Source organism: Camelina sativa, chromosome 11, assembly GCF_030686135.1.
Source record: "Camelina sativa cultivar CO46 ecotype springtype chromosome 11, ASM3068613v1".
Classification (NCBI taxonomy): Eukaryota; Viridiplantae; Streptophyta; class Magnoliopsida; order Brassicales; family Brassicaceae; genus Camelina; species Camelina sativa.
The window spans coordinates 18,919,328-18,940,886 of record NC_141890.1 but is presented as its reverse complement, the minus strand read 5'-3'; the positions used below and the strand labels follow the sequence as shown (position 1 = coordinate 18,940,886).

General features: G+C 34.2%; 1 long non-coding RNA gene across 2 annotated transcripts; it reads left to right on the top strand.

Moving 5' to 3' along the window:
- Positions 1-8,416: 8,416 nt before the first annotated feature.
- On the top strand, positions 8,417-9,935 carry LOC104723877 (uncharacterized). 2 transcript variants are annotated; one of them, XR_757443.3, is made up of 5 exons: positions 8,417-8,612; positions 8,731-8,810; positions 9,234-9,295; positions 9,394-9,466; positions 9,602-9,935. It is a non-coding gene; the product is annotated as an uncharacterized LOC104723877 (long non-coding RNA). The 2 variants fall into 2 exon arrangements; XR_757442.3 differs by having other exon boundaries at positions 8,434-8,612; positions 8,702-8,810.
- Positions 9,936-21,559: the final 11,624 nt, after the last annotated feature.

Below are 21,559 nucleotides of genomic sequence, written 5' to 3'. Positions count from 1 at the left end.
GAATTTGAGTAAATATGTGAATAAACCGCCGATATTAATTCACCCATAGCTCTCTGTACAAAATCCATAATCGCATGATTTCAGTGGCTGTGCGTAGATATTGAAATTCGCTTTCTATTGGTATATCGCACGCCTGATTTCGTTAAGTATAGAGAGAGTTATAGGGGCCGAAAGTTTTTGTGTGCATGGATGTTTAATATATGCATGAGGAAGATGATGAACAGTAATCGCTACGTGGCAGATTCTAATTTGTTTAAAATACATATATTGTTTATTCAATAAAATGAGTTTGGTATGTCCAAATTTAAAATTTAAAATTTCTCTAGGTTTGTCGTGAAGAGGAGATTAAGAAACTGAGATTGTTTTTGTCAAATTGTTATTTTGAAAAATCGAATATATTTTTTAGCATTTTTTATTTGTTAATTCATGTTAGAAAATACTTTAATTAAGTGGGAGTTCTGGTTGTGTTTAGAACTGAAATTTTGCATGATATAAGTTAATTTGTTGAGACAAGATTGTAATACGGGTGATGATTGGGAACATAGTGAACTCTCGATCTTGTATTATAAATTAAGTTACACTAGATTGATTTATGTTTATGGCAAAATGTGTGTTGTGTGTGAATAAATATGCAAACAGATTAATGTCTTTGAATATTCCAACAGACATGGCTTGTAAGAATATTATTGCGGAGCTCAATAGAGGAGACAAACTGGATGGTGACAATTATGATATTTGGTATTGCAAAGTCCAGTATGTCCTTGAAGAGCAAGAGGTGAAAGAGACTCTTTTCCATCTCATGGAAGAGCCTGAGCAGGGTACTACCGCTCAACACAGAAGAGATCAAGAGGCATATGTTGTCTGGAAAAGAAAGAATAGCATCGCTCGCATTACATTGCTGAGTTGCATGCAAGATGATCTTATGTGTGAGTTTGAAGAGTATGAAACTGCTAAAGGCATGTGGGAGGCCTTGAAAGAAAAGTTTGGTGCCACTTCAGCCACTAAACTTAGGAGACTTAATCAGAGGTTTAATGACTACAAGGAGCGCCCAAATCATTCAATGAGGCAGCATCTTAGAGTCATGGCAACCGTGATTAGAAAGCTCAAAAGTGCTGGTCAAATTATATCTGATGAACAGCAAATCCAAGCGGTTCTCCACTCGTTGCCTGAAAGTTGGGACCATATGAAGGTTCAAATGACGCATAATGTTAATGTGAAATCCTTCGAGGACATATCACGTCATCTTGAGTTAGAGGATGAACGCCTAGAGGCTGCTAAACCTTTCAATGAGGCCAATGTTGCGAGTTCAAGCTCAGGCTTGAAACGCAAGAGAGGTAACAAGGGAAACAAGGATCCCTATCAACCTGAACTTAAGAAGCAGAAAAAATATGCCAAGCGTGGAAGCAAAAAGGATATGACAAAAATAAAATGCTACAACTGTAGCTCCATGGGTCACTTTGCTCGTGAATGCACTGAGGCAAAGAAAGTATTATCCTTGAATTCTACTTGCAAATATGCTTTTGTTTCTAGTTGTGTAATGCTTACAGAATCTCATCCTTTGTGGATTGTAGACTCAGGAGCAACAGACCACGTAACTAGGAATCGAGATGCGTATGTTGAGTACCGGCGGATACGTAAAGGTTCAAGATAGTTGTATGTAGGAAATAACTCCAAGGTTGCAGTACTGGGTATTGGCACTTGTCAGCTACACATGAGTGGCGGAAGAACACTTATCTTACATGATGTCTTGTATGCTCCTGAAATCCGTCGGGACCTTGTCTCTGTTTTAGCTTTACTTAGGATTTGGTTTGAATTTCCATGACATGTGTTTAAAAATTACTTTAGGGTCTGTGTACTACGGTTTTGGTTATGCTTGTGATGGTATTATTGTACTTGATTGTACTACAAATATTACTACTAGTAATGTTGATCAACGTTTTTCGTATGTCACAAGTTCTACAAATGTTGAAACAAATGTGTGGCATTCTAGACTTGGTCATATTGGTGTTGATCGAATGAATAGATTGGCTAGAGAAGGCCTTCTTGGCTCTCTCACCCGAGTTGATCTTGACACATGTGAAGCATGTTTAGCTGTAAAGGCAATAAGGAAACCATTTGGAAAAGCAACTAGAGCTGAATTTCCATTACAATTAATTCATTCAGACATTTGTGGTCCGATGAATGTGAGGGCGAGGCATGGAGCCTCATATTTCATCACATTTATAGATGACTTCACTCGATTTGGGTATGTGTACCTGATTTCTAATAAGTCAGAAGCACTAAAGTGCTTTAGACGTTATATCACTTTGGTCGAAAATCAGTTGGAGAGGACGATCAAGTCTTTAAGAACAGATCGAGGTCGCGAATATCTATCTGAACAATTCAAAGAATTGTGTGATGAAAAAGGCATTGCCAGACAATTGACTACCCCATATACACCACAACAAAATGGTGTAGCGGAAAAAAGAAATCGAACGCTTCTAGACATGGTTAGGTCTATGATGGCGCAAGCTAACCTTCCAATTTCATATTGGGGTGATTCATTAATGACTGCTGCCTATGTACTTAACTGTGTGCTCTCTAAGACTGTTACTTCTACTCCTTATCAGTTATGGAAGGGAAGAAAACCTGACCTAATGCATCTAAGACCTTGGAGTTCTACAACATTTGTTCGCGATACTTCTCATCCTCATGGAAAATTGGGTCCTAGAGGAAAGAAGTGTATCTTTATATGATATTATGAGCACTCTAAGGGTTATGTGCTTATCGGCAAACACTTAGATGGAGGTATAACAAAAATCGAATCACGAGATGTTACATTCTTGGAAAATGATTTTCCTCAAAGGGGAGAGATTGATAAGGTGTTTCATCTTCAAGAGATGGTTGACCCGACTAATGTTACTCCTATTAACCAATCTGTGGAAGTTGGTGAAAGTTCACAAGAACTATTTCAACTTAGTGGGAGAGATACATTGGTTAGTGATTCTCATAGGAATGAATCACAAGAGTCAGAGGTGCATCGAAGTATACGTGGAAACATTCCTCGACGTCGTTTTGAGATCGAAGGGGAAGCTTTCATGGTTGCTCTGCATGATGACTTAGAGCCTCGAACTGTTTATGAGGCTCTCTCTTGCCCAAAATCGGATGAATGGAATGTTGTAATAGGAGAAGAACTAGAATCTATGAAGGTAAACCAAGTATGGGACTTGGTTGATCTTCCGCCGGAACGTCGAACGATCGGAATCAAGTGGATTTTTAAGATCAAACGAAAGGCGGATGGATCCATAGATAGGTATAAGGCTCGCTTGGTGGCGAAAGGATATATCCAAAAAGAAAGTATAGATTATGAGGAAACGTTTTCACCAGTGGTGAGGTTTGCCTCAATTCGCCTTATTCTAGCCTTAGTCGTCGGATTAGATTTAGAATTACATCAAATGGACGTTAAGATTGCGTTTCTTAATGGGGAACTAGAAGAAGAAATCTACATGGAACAACCAGTTGGTTTTGTTGTACAAGGCCAAGAGCGCAAAGTTTGCAAGCTCAAACGTTCAATATATGGCCTAAAACAATCTTCTAAGTAATGGTATTTTCGCTTTCATCGAGCTATTACCTCTTATGATTTTACGATGATTAGTGAAGACCATTGTGTCTATGTCAAGAGCACTGGACAATCTTTTGTAATTCTATCTCTATATGTCGATGACATATTGTTGGCTGGAAATGATATGAAGTTTCTCATGACTATTAAGAAATGGTTATCATCTCATTTCGAGATGAAGGATATGGGAGAAGCAGATTATGTTCTCGGTGTTAAGATATACCGAGACCGATCAAGGAATTTATTAGCTCTTTCACAAGAGTCATATATTCGTACAATCCTTGAAAGGTTTAATATGCTTGACAGTAACCCCATTGACACTCCAATTGCGAAAGGTGAAAGCCTAAACCTTGATATGTGCCCTAAGACCCTTGAAGAGAAACAAGAGATGGAAAAAGTCCCATACTCTAGTGTTGTGGGCAGCTTGATGTATGCTATGATGTGCACCTGGATGGATATTTGTTATGCCGTTGGCTTGGTAAGTCGTTACCAGTCAAACCCCGGGAAGAAACATTGGATGGCAGTGAAGAGAATTCTTAGATACTTCAAAGGAACAATAGACTATTCCTTGTGTTATCAAGGATATGCTTTCTTGCTTAATAATGGTGCTATCACTTGGAGTAGCAAGAAACAATCTTTTACAGCTCTATCCACGATGGAAGCTGAGTTCATTGCATGTTCAGCATCAGTCCAAGAAGCTGTATGGCTAAGAAGATTCTTAGAAAGCTTACAGATCACTCTAGAGGCTTCGTGCCCTGTGACTATTCATTGTGATAGTCAAGGGTGTATTGCTTTCTTGAAAGATCATAAGTATCATGGAAGGACAAAGCACATTGCAATCAAAAAGAATTTCGTGAGAGACATTGTGGCAAATAAGGAGGTGGTCATTAAGTACATATCTACGCATAGGATGGTAGCTGAACCATTTACCAAACCCATCTCAAGAGATGTTTATCTTGCTCATGTTTGAGCTTTAGGTCTGCGTAGAATTTGATTTGTGTACTTATGAGAATTTGTCATTTGACGTTGTATCTGTATTGGATGTTACATATATATTTAATAATATTTCTTTTGATATCATTTACATCGGTGAATTTTTTTTTTGTGTTTGCATATTACACACAAATATTAAGAAGTGTCACCAAGTAAGAGATTGGTTCACTCACATGAACAATCGCCTCAGATTTCTTTGTGAGATGTTGAGATGAGACATGACCAGCTTGGCGCTAGTGGGAGCTTGCCTTTGTAAGGCTAGTTAATGTTGCCTTGATAAAGAGTCAAGATGAGATATGCTTATTAAGATATCAATCATGATTGACCCAAAGTCATGAATACTTGGAAGAGCAGGATAAGTACATAATCAGGCGCTAGACAGCGAGCTGATAATAGCTTGATCCACATAGTAGTATTTGGTTTAACCAATTGACATATAATTTTGAAAAGAGTTAACTACTATGACATGTGAGTCATACCACATGTGCTAGTCCGACAATATAGGAAGCGAATGATTTTTTTTTTAATCACTATCATCTGCAATGTGAGTTCCTATAAACCATACCATGGTTTCAAGAGTTACCCTTGAACCTTCGTCTATGTTCTGAAGGGATAAGCTGATGTTCACTACTTTAGTATGTTTATCCAATGGTGATGGAATAATTATCCTTATGGGACATGCTAGGAAAGCGGTTAGTTTGGAACGGATATACATGAGTACGGAAGGGAAGAACTATTTGATTTTTCATTGACATATGTGTTTGCTGGCCAGCCACTATATCGCTCAATTGGAGTTTGAATATAGTGAACACATGATGTGAAATGTCTAACATATGCTATAGGGATAAGATATGTTAAGGTTGATGTAAAAGATAAATGAATTTGGGGGACAGCAAGACATGCTGAAATGCAATTATTTTCTTTAGGATTGTAGCAGTTATGTATTCCTAACAGGTGCATAGTTTAGCTCCCAAGTTCAGGTGTACTCGCAGGGTCGCACGGTTCATTTGTTGTATGATTTCCATGTTTCGATTCTCTAGCTAAACTCTAAGATTTCTCTAGTATTAATTATGCTCTCTATCATGTGCAAGTGGGAGATGTTGGTTTGTGGTCGGTTTGCGCCCATGATTTGGCAGCATACCGAACCGGTTTAATTGAACCGGTATAATTGAGAAGTTGTTTCTCATAAAGATGCGAAACTTGTTTGTGACTGTTTGTGAAGTCTGTTCGTGAAGTCTCTTGCTTTACTATAAAAGTAAGATCGCACAGAGACATAAAACAACTTGGACAACACTTATGTCCATTGACATAGAAAGAGAGAGAGTAAAACCGTTCTTGAGAGAGAAAGCTTCGAGAGATCAACGAAGAGAGCACTTGAACGGTGGTTGGTGGTTGATTTCCATCTGTGATTCCAATCCCGATCTCTGCATCAATTCTCAGACGATTCATGCCATATTCGTCACTGAACCGGTGAAGGTACGTTTCCGGTTTCACGCTTCCGCATAGTAGTTCAACAGTTACAATATTAGATCACTAAGTAAACAGTTCTAACTATTATTTTGACGGCTTCAAAGAAAAAAAGAAACATTATATTTCTATCAATTAGACCGGTTTTGGTAAATGAATGAACTACGTACCTAAATCGGAAGCCGATGACGACAAGGAGAATGATACCCATTGAGGCAGAAAACGAGACCAAATTGCTGATAACCATCCCACGATATAAGAAACGTTTTGAAGGATTGTGCTCTAGTATCAAAGTTCCGGCCATTCTCTTACAAGTTTTGTTTTTAATGGCTGGAAGGGAACAATTGTCACTCTGCCAAACGCCACCAGGAGGGTTAACCATTACCCCAAAGCTCATTGAAGCTATGACAGTTGCTGCAACCACAAGGTTTCCTCTTGTCTTTTCAAGCCAGTCGCCTTGGTGGTTAAGGTGCCGTACAAGCCATGCAGATGAATCTTGGTATGGATACTCGTCTCTAGTGTTTACCTCCATGATTGGAAAATAATGATGGATACAAAAAATTTGCGTTTCTTATAATTTATAGTTTTGATTGAGATTATTTCTTGCCTTTGTTTGGGAACATTAATTAGAGTTTGAAAAACTCTTCAGATCAAAAATATTGGACATCTCATGTTATTGTTTGGGAACATTAATTAGACACGCACATGGTAATCTGGTTTTTTCTTTGGGTATTACTGCATATGTATAGACTTTTTCTTTTTGTTAAAACTCGAACCCCCGTTCGCTCTAGCTGCCTCAAGTTTCTTCTCTCGATCTGACCTCTCCGGCCACCGACACTTCTCGTCGGAGTCGTGAGAGGGTCGTCCCTTGTCGGCTTTCATCAAGTCTAGCTGATTATGAGTCTTTCCCAGCCTTTTACCGGGGATAGTTTCAAAGGTTTCGGAACAGCTTCAAGCTCGGATCTTCTCCGGTTTCGGCGACATCCCCCCTGAGCGTCGTCTCCTATTGGTTCGTGATGGTCAACCGCGATTTTCCCTGTCTCGTTGATGGCTTTATTGAGCGAAATTTCAGATCTGGTTCTCCTTGGCCTTGGTTGTTTACGGTGATGGACGGGTCGTTGGTTTCTACTGCAGTCGAGATGTTTTTGCCTCCTCTCCGGTAACATCTGGCCTTTGTATTCTTCTGTCCTCCTAGTGCTGCCCTAGGTCTCTTTGTTTAGAAAATATTTAGGTTTAACCTTGGCTACATTCTCATCAAGTCAAGCTCGTTTGGTATATCCCCAGTTTGCTTGGTGATGGCTCTAGTTATCCTTGTTGATTCTGTTCTTGGTCATTTATTTTCGGTTGTTGATATGTATGGGGTTTTGAATCTAGAATTTTGCTCTACCTCTTCTTAGAGTCCACTTGCTGTTTTGAAGTTAGTTTTAGCTATAGGTTCGTTCTTGGTGTGAGTCATTTGGATGGTATTTTGTTGCTGAGTCACCTACTAGCTTTCTCCGAGTTTCCTTTTGGAAAATTTAGAGTTAGGTTTTAGTCGAAGCAGTGGAATCGTTCTCTAATTCTTCTCTTGCGAGGACGTCGTCAGCTTTAAGTCTGTAGGTGGCTGAAGTTGGTTCGACGAGTGTCCGCGTGTAAGAATAGCTGATCTTGCATGGCCTGTCTCCAGTCGATTTTAAGGCTTTGGCCTTGTCCCTAGTGTTTTTAGTTCTCTCTAATCGGCTGTTGAGGTGTGCTTGAAGTTGTATTTGTGTCTCTGGTCGTGTCGGGCTCCTGCTTCTTCTCTGTCGTTTTGCTTGATGGTTGTCTTCGGTGTGAGGTTCTGGTCTTCTAGTGCTCTCGTCTTTTACAGGTTTTATAGGGGAGCTTTGTTGGAATCTCTCATGCCTTTGTTCAATATAGAACTTAGTACCTTTTCTTCTTCATGTATCATTGTTTGTTTGTAATCTAGTTCCCTTTCTTTTGGGGTTGTGTTTCCCTCTTGTGGGTTAATGACTCTGGGGACATTCTTGTAGTCCGCCGGCATATGTTGCTCTCTTTGAGTTTTGTATTTTCCTTGTTGTAATTTACTTTGGTGAGAAACCAAGCTTATCAATAAAATTTCAGATGACGAAAAAAAAAATATTTACGATCTTACAGAGGAAATTTAGAATTGTTTTCATGAATTTGATTATATATCACCGTTAGAATAATTAATATATCAGTATTTTTAATTATGTTTAATATTTTTTAGGGTTTTACAAGTTTTTCTCATCAATACAATAAAACTACAATGTTTCTCACCATAGCATGACATTAAAGCAGGTATTAACATCTCAGTAAAAAAATTTACCCAATCAAATGATAACATTAATACATGTCTGCTGATTTATTCTTATGTGGACAAAACAAAAGGAAAATAGTTAGGGAGCGTTTAAATCGATGCTTGATTTTTCTTTCTTTCTAATTAGATTTCTACTTTTCATTTTGGAGATTAAGGAAATTTCACGAAGCAATCTCAGATTTGTGCATCGTAGGAAGAGATGCTTCAATGTATATTTCTCCTCTCCGATTCTGGGTAAGTGAATCTTCAAATATTTCTTTCTGGATTCAGTTCGACTTTGATTGATCAGTCTAAAATTTAATTCATCTGGTTTGTGTTCACAGAGAGTTAATGATAGAGAAGCATTTTACAGGTCATCGCGTTGATGGATCCATATGTGCTTGGTTCTAGGATCAATCTATTAGTCAAGGGCCTCAAGGCTATCCCTTTAAGGTAGTTTTATACTAAAGTTCCCTTTTTTTTTGAGTTCATTGATTCTTGGGTTTGTTTGATGACTGTAACTCATGAGTCATCTTTTAGTTCTTGATTGTACTGTCTTAGTGTGAATGTTTAATACGTCAATGTCTTAGTGTTAGTGTGAATTTCTTAGTATGAGTTTAATCTTTTAGCTCATGGGTCATGTTTTAGGAGGGGCAAATTCTCTTGGAACCCCAGTTTTTGTTAACTTGAATATTTGAGGTTTATAAGAACTGTGTTTATCTTAAAGTGAACCTCTTTCTTAGTTTTATCTGTTTAAATATTTGGAGATGTCTAAAATATAAGTATCATCTTCAATATCATCCTTAAAGAAGTTTAAGACTGATGTCGATAACCTTCACTCTCCTTTAAATTTGTGCTGTTTTGTCTGTTTTACAGGTTTATATATATATGCTCGTGGCAGATTTTCGTTGTGTCCATTAATGCCTCATGATTGACATGTATGACATTTTTTTTAATTCTCTTGCTTCATCTTGAATCTTTGATTATATAATTAAGAGGTTTGTTGTGGTTAAGTCCTCATATGGTCTTGTGGCAGTGGTCTCATTTTTCACTCGCAATCGCTTGTTGCTTTTGAGATCCTCTTTGTTTACATCTTGAAGATAAATATGGTAATTATCAATAACTTCTAATCATTAATCAAGAAATATATGATTGGTTGATTTATTATAGTTTTGGTTGTGCTCTTTTGTTTGCACTTGTTGACTAAAAGATTGTCTTCCTACCATTGTTTGCATTTGAGGTAGCAATTTTGATAGACGTTGTCAGCTATTCCATTCAATGCCTCAGGAAAGGGCCGAAAGGCCAACATGTACAACCTACTCAACTTCTGGTTCCTTTGAAGTTAGCTGCAGTTATCTTTCTCTTACGACATGTATGGCTGCAATATCCTATCATTCTTTTATCTTAATCTCTCTCATCAATACGTTTAAGTGTCATTCATTTATGTGACCCTATATGATTAGTCTATGTGTAAAGACATGGTCCAAGAAATCAGAATTTAGTGGTAGTGTATGCTATCTAAATGAATTTGTATCGGATGTTTGATTTCTTTTTCTGAATTTAAGTTGCATATTTGGATTTGGTCTTTTTTTTTTTTTTTTTTTTGAACGAATTTGGATTTGGTCTTGTAACCCAGTTTTCAAGGTAAAGAAATAAAAAACCAAAAACAACTTCAACAAACAAAGAGATATTCAACAACAAAAGTAAAGTATTTATCCATTAACTTTCTCCAACACTAACAAAAATAAAACCAAAATATAATGGAGGTGAACTGGTGAAGATAACCAGGAAATAGAAGAAAATTAAGTCGGGAAAAAATAACATCTCAGCTTTTCCAAACAACTATTTTTTATTTAAAATCTCATTTCATAATCTAAGGTCAAGGTATGAAAAATATATATATTTAGAACAACAATGCTATTTTGCTATTCTACCATAATAAAAAGCATAATCAATAGAAACCATCAAAGTTGTTATCATTAAATTTAATACCATCAGCTAAAATAGATTAAATAAAACAAAACAACTAACAATAATAATGTATGCTCCAATATATCGTAATACAAGAAAAAATAAACAAAATTGATTTTAGTCTACAATTTGATTACAAAAATAAACAAAAATCCAACAACAAATAACAAAAAAAAAAAAAAAAAATATTATCAATAAAATTGCCAAAAAATATTTTATCATACAAATAATTAAAATAAAAACAAAATTAAAAACATTCCTGCGGCGTAGCACGGATACTATCCTAGTAAGTTATAATTAAGAATGTCGAATATTGGAAGTCCCTTAGCCCAATGGTCAGCCGATGGTTGATTAATGCTTTGATATCATAAAGTTTTTAGAATTGCTAAGACATTTTTTTTTTTAGTTGAAAAATGTGGCTGAGAGAATCACAACATTTGACATGGAATTTTGAAAAATTTCAAAGATCTTCTTCCTCTTCTCCTTTTTTATAAGACTTCTTCCAAAGGTGCTGCTAATCCATCCGCTACACCACTCAAATAAGGCTCAAGATTTTAAACACAGTACACAATAATCAACAAACATAAAAAAATTAATACACACCCAAATCTTCTTTTACTCTTATGCATAAGATGATCATCAAACACGTACGTGCAGTTTTTTTGGTTGGCTATGTTTTTAGTGCATGCGATGATCATATATATATGGTTTTTTGTAAGTTGGACAAACAATAAGATAGATACCGACGTACGTGGCCGAGTTTATACATCTCATTTCACTCCGATCTCATTTTTTTTTGTTTTTTTTTTTGTGTTTCATCATCTTTAAACTATTGATTTTCGTGTTAGATATATGTTTTCAGTAGTTGTGATTCGTTTCATCTTTTAAACAAAAATTAGGGGTTGACCCCGAAGGCCGATGTGAGAGATCATTGGAAACAAATTTTTTTTGTGTTGTAAAATATTCTAAAATCATCTATAATAAAATCTCACATAATCATATTTCTTTTCTTTTTTTAGATAGAAAAAACTCTAAAAAATATTCAAATCTTCTAAACTCTCGCTTAAATCTATCAAAATTCTAAAATATTAAACCCTACCAAATCCTCTAAAATACAAGTTCAATATCCTCTAAGACTATGAGCATCTCCAATTCCACTCTATTTTACAGATAAGATTGCTCTATATTTAAAGTAACTCTATTTTTAAAATTATTTTTTTCTATTAACTCTATTAGAGAGTCAAAAATAGATTAACACACTAGAAAAGAAAAAAAATTATTTTAGAGTTACTCTATAATTCTATATTAGAGTAAGAAAATAAAAATATACATGGGAGATGATCTAAGTGTTGAAGATTTTGTCGCTTTTCCAGTTTTGTTGGACAAATGCAAATTGTAGAGCCAAATTACCAAGATACAAAACACTAGAATCCTTTCACAGAAGGTCCAAGATTGTACTGTCAATGACAAAGTACTCAAAGCGAGATCTAGTGTAACTTATTTTTCTTTTTCTTTAAATCCATGGAGAGTTGGTTTAATCATTTCTCTTTCCTATCATTTGTATCAACGTTTTTCTGTTAGTTGGGACTTTAGTGGGATTCTGTTTGCATTTAAAAAATGCTAATAAAAGTATAAACCAAGTTGATGTTTTTAGCTAAAGTTGCAAAAGATTCTTTTCCTACTGGTCAAAACTAAAGAATATATATCAAATAGATTCTTTATTTATATATACTGATCCCGATTTGATTTCTCTATAAGATTCATGTTGTTGAATATCCTGTGATTATATATGTCCCAATTCTTTTTTTTGTCGAAAACATGAATGGCTTGTTGTGAGTGCGAAAACACATTTACGTCCATGATTGTTCCTCTCTCTCACTCATTTTACAAGTGTGGCATTAATATTTTTTTCTTGAACCAGGTTAAATTTAAACCGACAATCAATTGTGGCAAAAAAATTGATTAGCATTTTTTTAATAGTAAAAGATGACATGTGTATGCTACATTATTTAAACCTTTATAATGTCCACTTGATCTAGTAAAATATGAGGGGAGAGAGAAAGCTGGCCCCTAAGATCTTGGAATCCTTTTCGACATGCATGTGGTGATTAATGATGTTATCTAATCATTGAAACAAGTCAAGTTGCAACTGGCGTGGCCCATCTCCTGTTTTGTCAATGGGTAAACCTAGCAGCAAGACAAATCTATTAAGAGATCACACACATTACTTTGTTCCCACAATAGATGTTTTTATTATGTTTCTCTATCTCGTGCTTTCATAGATTGTTTTACAAAGCTCTTCTATAAGTTTCATCAAAAGGTAATTTAGAAGTATTCATCTCTCACCTTTTCTTATTGGGATCACATTTCTGATACAATACATCATGACGGTTGGTGACTAAATTCAGAAAACTTTGGTGTCACCAACTTACGTGAATATATGCTCAAATATGTGGTGAATATTGTTAACACGATCATGTAATCTCTGTTTCACATAAACATTATTTTCTTAAGATTCGAGAGATCAGTCGGACCAATCGTTTGTAAAGATCGTGTATTTCTTACAAGAAAGGGGACGTGACACTGTGTTGGCAAAAAGTGAACATATATACTAAGCAAGCGTGCCATGAGGAGTGCTTCTTATGTGTGTTCCCTTTTTCACTCGTATGTGTTAAAAGCGCATGCATTTTCCTAAAGCAAATAAAGTGTCTCACTTTTTCTTACACATGTTAACTTCTTCATGATACTGATCGGGTCCAAGATCTAGCAAACATCTAATATGCCCATCGTTGGTCTCTTATAAATGGGAGTAAGTTTAGTTTTGTAAAAAGTTATTAAAAATGTACTTTTGGAATGAACGTGGCCTCTTTCTTAAGAGAGGGGTTTCTTCCATTTTTAGTTAATTCTAAGTTATATATTTTGGGAGTAATCTTCAAAACTATGTACATCTATTAATTGTCGACAACTGTTAGGCAATTACAAAACCAAAAAGAAAAACAGTGAATAATAACGTGCGTAACTAACGTTAGTTACATTTTGGTAACAAAATTTGTTAGAATATATTGTTTGTGAGTATATTTGTTACAAAAACATTGTTACATTTTAGTAACAATTTACCACAAAATATATTTGTAACTAAATTGTTACTATGTCCTACAAAAAACTACAAATTTGCTACAAGATAGTTTATTTTAATTTTGGTCACTAATTAGTAAGTAACCGTCACAAATATTTGCTACAGGTTATTTGCGTAACAAATTTCGAAGCTATATCATCCCAAACTTGTAGTGAACTTATTGTGTTTCAGTAGTTAAATGGTACATTCGAAAATTTAAACATGATGATTATAGCAACGTAACTACCAAAAATCCCATTATATGATGATTAGAAAAAGAAAATATAAATCTGTCCAAAAACAAATCCTAAAATATTGGAAACTTTCTTATACTTTTTAACCTCACATAAAAGATAACTTGCATTTGGTATCATCCGATCGAACTAGCTTCGTTCGGATAAACAGTATTTCCCAAATGTTAGTTTGGAAGCCTTTGAGCCTTTGCACCACAAACATACATTGTTTACTTACACATACAGAAAACAAGGCTCAAAAAAATAAATGAATTTTTTTTTTGATAAAGAAAAATAAATGAATTGTTTACTTGAGCTTTTTGATACATTGTTTGTATGTGCATCTCTATGTATACAACAACTATTTATAAATAATCGGACAGCCTAATAACCGAGACAAATTTGGAAATGGACCACGAACAATAAAAGCAGTTTTAAAAAAAGAATATAATTAAAGATTTGTAAACCAAGAAAAAAAAAAACGAGTAAACATAATGGGAATGGTCCATATGCATGTTAGGCAGTACGGACTAGGGATGCCATGCAGCGATAGCACAACACCTAAACGTGCACCTCCCTCCTCTCTTGGACCATTTCAAGCCTTCTACTCTCTCTTTCATTCCTTTAATTTGCGTTATATTTCATTTTCTCTCAACAAATCCTATCCAATGGAGTGGCTCCCTTTGACTTTCTCTTTGACTCCGATGTTGAGTCAACTTTTCTTTTTGATTTTTATGTTTTTATGCCAACGAAACTAGTATTTTATTCATCACTTAATCCCTCTGTTTAATTGGTTTTTCTATTGGGAGTTGTTTAGTTTTAATCGAATGTAAATTTTACTCATTGATGCAAATTAAAAATTAAGGGCGTCTTTGTATTTAAAATTGCAAATGGAGGAGAAATGATTTATAACTTGTTTGTCGATGAATTTGACGAGCTGAAAGGAAGAGATTGACGCATAAAATAAAAACTAAGAACCGAAACAGCCGCATATATGATGCTTAAAGTGCCCATTTGTATAGTTTCCTCGTGTACACTGCCTTTTTCTAATTAGCTACCAAAATGAAATATTGCTTTGTATACCGAAAAATAACTTTAAGAAATATAAATGATGATTCTTTTGAAAGTTTTTCTTTTGATAATTAAAGAACCATATTGGTGACCATTTGTCTGCATAAGAGAAATTTGTCTCGAGCCAAATAGTCAGCATTTGAATTTGAAGAACGGGAACCAAGGAAAAAAAAAAAAATCAATTAAGCTTGCTATAAGAATTAAGAATCGAAAATTCTGGAAATTATCTTTTCAATATGGAACCTATATCCCATGTTAAATTATCGACCTCTCGTCCTGGTCTACTGGAAGGCAGAAAGAATGTAGCAGTGATTCCTTACCTTGTCCTTCATTTGTCTCTTCGACTTGCCTTACCTTGAGCTTGAATGGAAGTCCGGTACGGCTCTCGTGTGACGACCCTAATTACAGGGTCACCAATGAATGATATTCCGACTCAACTGCATGATTTTAGTAAAAGTATAAAAGGTGTCGAATCACACTCTCTAGCTACGATTGTGGTGCGGCAAGATTTCATTTTGTATGTGTTTTATAATTTTACCCTTATTTTGGGAAGAAATTACAAAGTCTCTCTAAATCTTTGACTAAACATTGTTTTCAAAAATCAGTCTTCAGATTTTAAACACCATCATCGCCGGCGATTTTTTAGCCACCACCGTCTTCTGTCACCATCATCTTCTCCATCATCAGCGCCTCTTCATCATTGTTGTCGTGTTTTTGATGCGTTCATGCTCTAATCGGTATGTTTGCTTTTCTCACCAATTCAAAAATTTAAGTTTTAAGGGTCTTTGATCATAAAATTGTATTAACTGGCTTCATTAACAGTTCCTTATTAGTCTATAAAACTCTATGGTGATGGATTTATTAGCTTTTGAACGAATAGCTAAAACTTGTATATTTTGCATGCCATGTGTTCGACTAAATGTCTAAATGAATTCTTCTTTTATATGGGGTTTTCAACATGATCAGTTAGTACTTCTTCTTGATGTTGAGTATTGGTTTCGGAGAAGTATGTATCTTAAGATGTTATATTGTGGTTCTAGATGGGATTTTCAACATGATCATTTGGTGGGTTTTCTACTGTTTTTGAAAAGGTTGAGGACTTGAGCCAAATACTATGGAAGCCTTTTTGCTTATACATTGCTCTTCTAGTATCATTGCTGAGAAATTTCTCCTATATGATCTGTTGCTATGTCTTTATTTGCTAACTAGAATTTAAACCTTCAAACTTTGTGTCTCTTGATTCTAATTATGTTGTTTTCATAAGTTGTAGAAGTCTAAGAGAATGACAAAGCAACATAGATCATAACAATCTACAGATGATCCAACTACCAATAGCACAAGATTTAAGTGGCAGCCTAAAGAAGACGTGAGGTCCATTAAAGAAGGTGGATCCATGAACTGGGATTGGACTTGGGACCTACTAAGAGGTGGCGGTCGGGGCATTACAATTTCATTGTAATTGTAAAATCTAAACACTAATCATCTCATTTGTAAACCTAAACCGACGAATATATTAACTGTCATTGATTTAGCGATAGTCAAACAACCAACATAATATAACCATCTAACTTTCGTTGATTTAGCGATAGTCAAGCTAACGACATAGCAACAGATTTCAACAACTATCGCTGATTTAACGACCATCTTCAGCGAGACAGCGACTATCAAACGAACAAACAAACAGTGTCGATGATTGATGGTCGCTCTAGCTAAAACCAGCAACAAGAAAACGAACAGTACCTTCAGAAAATTTAGTGTATAAATAAATATAATACTTAGTACTTTTTTTTTTTGGCAAACTTATATAACACTTAGTACATGCAAGTTGATGTTACCCTAAGAAAAAAAAACAAAAAATACATGCAACTTGACAGAATAAACAATAGTGTCGACCAAAAAGGAAAATAAAAACATTCCGATGTATTCTTATTCGTATACACAACAAAAAGAAAGAAAAGTGGAGCAATCAATACGAGAGTAACGTTTAGAAGAGGATTTAATGCGACTAGATGCATTTTGGTATATTATGTGATTTTATGGGCCACCCTTTTATTTAACTTGTATACTTTAAAATGCTTATTTATTTCAACCAAACTATATTATTAATTTGTAGAAAAATATTTAGGGTCATCTCTTTTTGTTCATCTTTTCTCTTTTCTACTAATTATATAATCTTTTATCTAATATTTTATTAAAAAATAAATCAAAATTAAATTTAAAAACAAAATAAATTAAAGAAACAAATTTTGTATATTTTTAATTAAGAAAAATTAAATATTGGCTTAGTTTAGATTTTTAAAATTAGAAAAAAATTATGTGTCGGTTTAGGTTTACAAATAAGGTGATTAGAGTTTAGATTTTACAATTAAAACAAAATTATATGTCGGTTTGGGTTTACAAATGAGGTGGTTAGAGTTTAGATTTTACAATTAGAATGAAATTATATGTCGGTTTGGGTTTACAAGTGAAATGGTTAGGGTTTAGATTTTACAATTAGAATGAAATTGTAACGTCCCGATCGCCATCTCTTAGTGGGCCCATGTCCAATCCTAGTCCATGGGCCCACCTTGCTTAATGGGCCTCACGTCCTCTCACTAGGCCCGTGAGCCCATCAATATCTGACGAGCGATTTTCTACGTCCAAAGGTTTTAAATACTTGTTACCGTCCCTACAAATCACCACATGATCTTTCCCTCTGTTTTATCCTCACTTGCATAGTTCTGACAGCCACTTCCCGGAAGGTCACACATCCTAAGTCTACTCCAGCTCAAAACACGTTTAACTCTAGAGTTCTCTCAGTATCCTTGACCGAAAAGATAAGTGCACTTTTATGAAATAGATGGCCAAATCAATTCTTTTAAACCTCAGCGCAAGTCTCTGAAATCGATGTGTCACAGAAATTATATATCTGTTTGGGTTTACAAATTAAATAGGGTTTAGATTTTATAATTAGAATAAAATTATATATTGATCTGGGTTTATAAAAAAACGGTTTAAGACAGTGAATGAAGAGGTTCACCCCTAGGAGTAAATGAATAGATTCACCCCTAACGGTGAAACCAAATATTGGTCTCACATACTAAAAAGTTTACCTAAATCATCTCTGTAAATATAAGAACATACAGTGGGTTGGTAATTGTGAGAGGATCCGAGGAAAATTGTAGTGATGTGAACTAGGAATTAACATGTATGGTGCAATTTCGTTTTTCTGTAAAACAAAAAAATTGGGAAGTTAACTTTGTCGGCCAAGATTTATATTTTGACCATTCCAATTTTTTTTTAAAAGTAGAATCAAAGTTAGGTATTTGGTAACTGTTTGAAAAAATGTTTCTTTTTTTTTGTATTTATTATGCCAAATGCATTTATTATTGTTCACTGTTTGATTGTTTCTTTCATACACCTCATGGTTTACATAAGATACACTTATGTTAATACTGTTTATTTCACAGTTTACACTAACCTCATTTGTCACCAAGTCACCATACAAATATACACAACAAAATACGCATATATACAACATTTCCACGTTATTAATAGTCTCTATAGGTTTTTTTTTTTTTTTTGGGTCAGAAGTAGGAGGCAAAGTCTCCTACAATTTATTCAAAAGAGAAAAAAGACTTGCAATTGAATGTTTCGTGGGTACACAGTCCCATTACATTTGCCAACAAAACCAAACGAACATCATCAGGACAAACATCAAAAAAGAAAAACAAAGCGGTAAAAAGAATGCATAGTTAGCTAATACATCTGCAAGACGATTAACTTTCTTATACACGTGAGAAATTTGGACTATCTAGTCCCTTGAAATAAACCACAGTACAAGCGTAATAGGAACGACAATGGATGAGAATCACTAATCTCTATTGTTAGAAATCCAACTACGACCTCCGAGTCCACCTCCAACTCCACACAGGTCGCCTTCCACTCCCAAGCCATATAGAACCCAGAATAAACCTTTCATAGCTCAGCCAATGGCACTGAGCATATGCCAAAATTAAAGGCAAATCCTCGACACAATTTTCCATTACTATCTCGTAAAACTCCCCTTGCTGTAGCCAACCCCGGGTTACCTCTAGAGGCACCATCCATGTTACATTTCACCCACTCTGCACTCGTTTTAGTCCATGAGAGCATTCTTTCCACCCTACCAACACCCCTACTAACCGCACCAGTCCGTACCATAGCCTGAAAAACCTCCTTCCCAAGCAGCTTAATAGCCTCTATACGTTTAGGAACTAAATAATGTGACCTTTGTGGTATTTTTCACTTGTATATATTTTAAAGTTCTCCATTAAGGGGAATAAACACCCAAGAAACAATTAAAACTCTTCAACTGTTTACTTTGTAATATGCTTGGAGTATATTCTAGTTGTCTAGTTGGATATGGATATCAACTTAGATTTAGAGTTCTTGAGTGACTAACTAAAAAACTAATTGGATATGAGTTGAGTGACTCGTCTTTTTTATATACATATATATACTAATATGCACACTACTATAAATAAATTCGAACGTATTTAACTTTGTGAAAATGTTCTTGTATACTGGCTGTGATAATATTGCATGAGACTATAGATAACGTTTTCGACATGCTTCTATAAGGAGTCATTTATAAAGATCCACCTATAAGTGGCATTCTTAATTTCTAACAAAATCCCTTTAAATCTAGACACCTAGATCTTTTGTTTTCTTTTTGTCCATGCTACTATCAGTTTATAAATTTATTTTTGTCCGATACACAGAAAGTCTAATGTCAAAAGAAAAAATATTAAATGCTAAGAGGTGACAGCTTATTTTGAAGGATATTAATTGAGATCTTTTACGAGTTCTATTTGATTAGTCTAAGTTGACAGTCAAGAGAAGTAGAGATAAGAACAAATTAGAAATTTGAAGAAACCTGCGAAAAAATTTACTACAAATCTCTAACGTGAGAATGACTTCAAGTTGAGTTTTACATTCACAACAAGAATTAGACGGCCCCATCCAAAGATAGCTGTGGCGAGAATTGCATGGACTATAAAATTGTGGTCCAGTAGGGTGATTTAGATGTTCACGTACATACTTTAAATATGAGGATGTATTATGTATAATTCACATTGATTCCAACTCAAATCAAATCCAATGAACAAAATGAATTGCCTTACATATACTAGAAAGATCATCTAGCTATATATATATACGCCGTTTAACTTGTCTTTCACGTATAATCACATTATCTAGCTATACAAACTTAGATGTGGTATATAAAAAAGATTAATGGTATAAATACTTTCTTTTCTTCAACAATATATATTATATATATATATATATATGAGGTAAAAATATATATATATATATATATATATATATATTATACGAGTTTTGAATACTTGTTTAAATACGGAAGGTGACTCAATAATATCACTAGATCATATGTGCTGATCTAATTAACACCGTTCGAATTTATGTCTACTTTGAAGTTACCACTGGACCAATTAAACAACTTGGTTCAAATTCATCTATCGTCTTGATACTAAATTACTAATCTATATATTTTTATGTTGTGAGGACTTTTGGCTTCTTAATTCTTCAATATAGTAGAGCTTCATTTTATTTTATTTTTGTGTTAAATATACTTGAGTAATTTTTTAAAGAAAAGTGAGATGATTGTATCAGTACTCTTTCTTATATCACAAATATGTGTAGATCCGATGATGCGTATCAAATGATGTCACACTTAAAAAATTAAAATGATGCGTGTCACAGACTCACATATCAACATAACTATTTTATATATGTACTCTTTTAATTTATATTTGTGTCGGTTATACAATTATAATTTAATATATAGATATATATATAAGCTTTTTAACAAAATAAACTAATTTTTTATAATATGAGAGCGTACGTGCAAAGGTTAAATTAAATATTTAAAAAACTTCACAATTTTGTTCATATTATCTCTATAATGATGTAACCGATCACTAGCAGAATAACAAAACTTGTATAATTTTTTTTTTAACATGTGAATATATTTATTTTAAAGTAAAGTAATTGTTGTTATTGGTCCCTATGTTCAACCAGAAAATAAGTATTGGTCCATAGCGAAGGGCCCAATCGAATCTTCTGCAAATAAGGAAAGGAAAGCATGCATTTCTTTCATATACTGTATGTACTCATCTTTTACAGCTTTTCTTTACGATGCTATGGTTCAAATCAGTTTGATATATGTACTCATGCATAACCAAATCAACATTTGCTTCGAAACAAATTGATTTAACTGTCACTTTTTGTAATGAGATTTGAAAATTTTGTAGTTAGTTATTTGCATGGTACCTATAATTTGCTCTTAGCGAAAAAAAAAAATGGTACCTAATTTACTATATAACGTATTTCTAAAAAACTATAACATTATATAAAGATAATTAAAAACTATATAAAATTATTATAATCTGTGGATGAAACAACATGATATTTAAATATATAAGAATACGAACAAAATTGTTTGTTCATATTGTCTTATATGAAAAAATATATATATGCCATGCGCTAATTTTTCAAAAACAAAAAGCCACAATATGGTTATTTGGTGCTATTGCTAAAACTCCTAGTTATATATCAATAATAAAAATATAATATAATTTATATAAAAAACTTTAAAATAAATTAAATGTCTATGAGAGCTCCCCACCCTCCACAACATCACCACCACCACCCACTAACATTAATCACATGAACTTTAAAACATGCACAATAACATAAAGCTGAATTTCTAATCTAAAGACTCAACCAAATTCCTCATGTCCTCCATTCAACTAATTAAGAAAAATGAG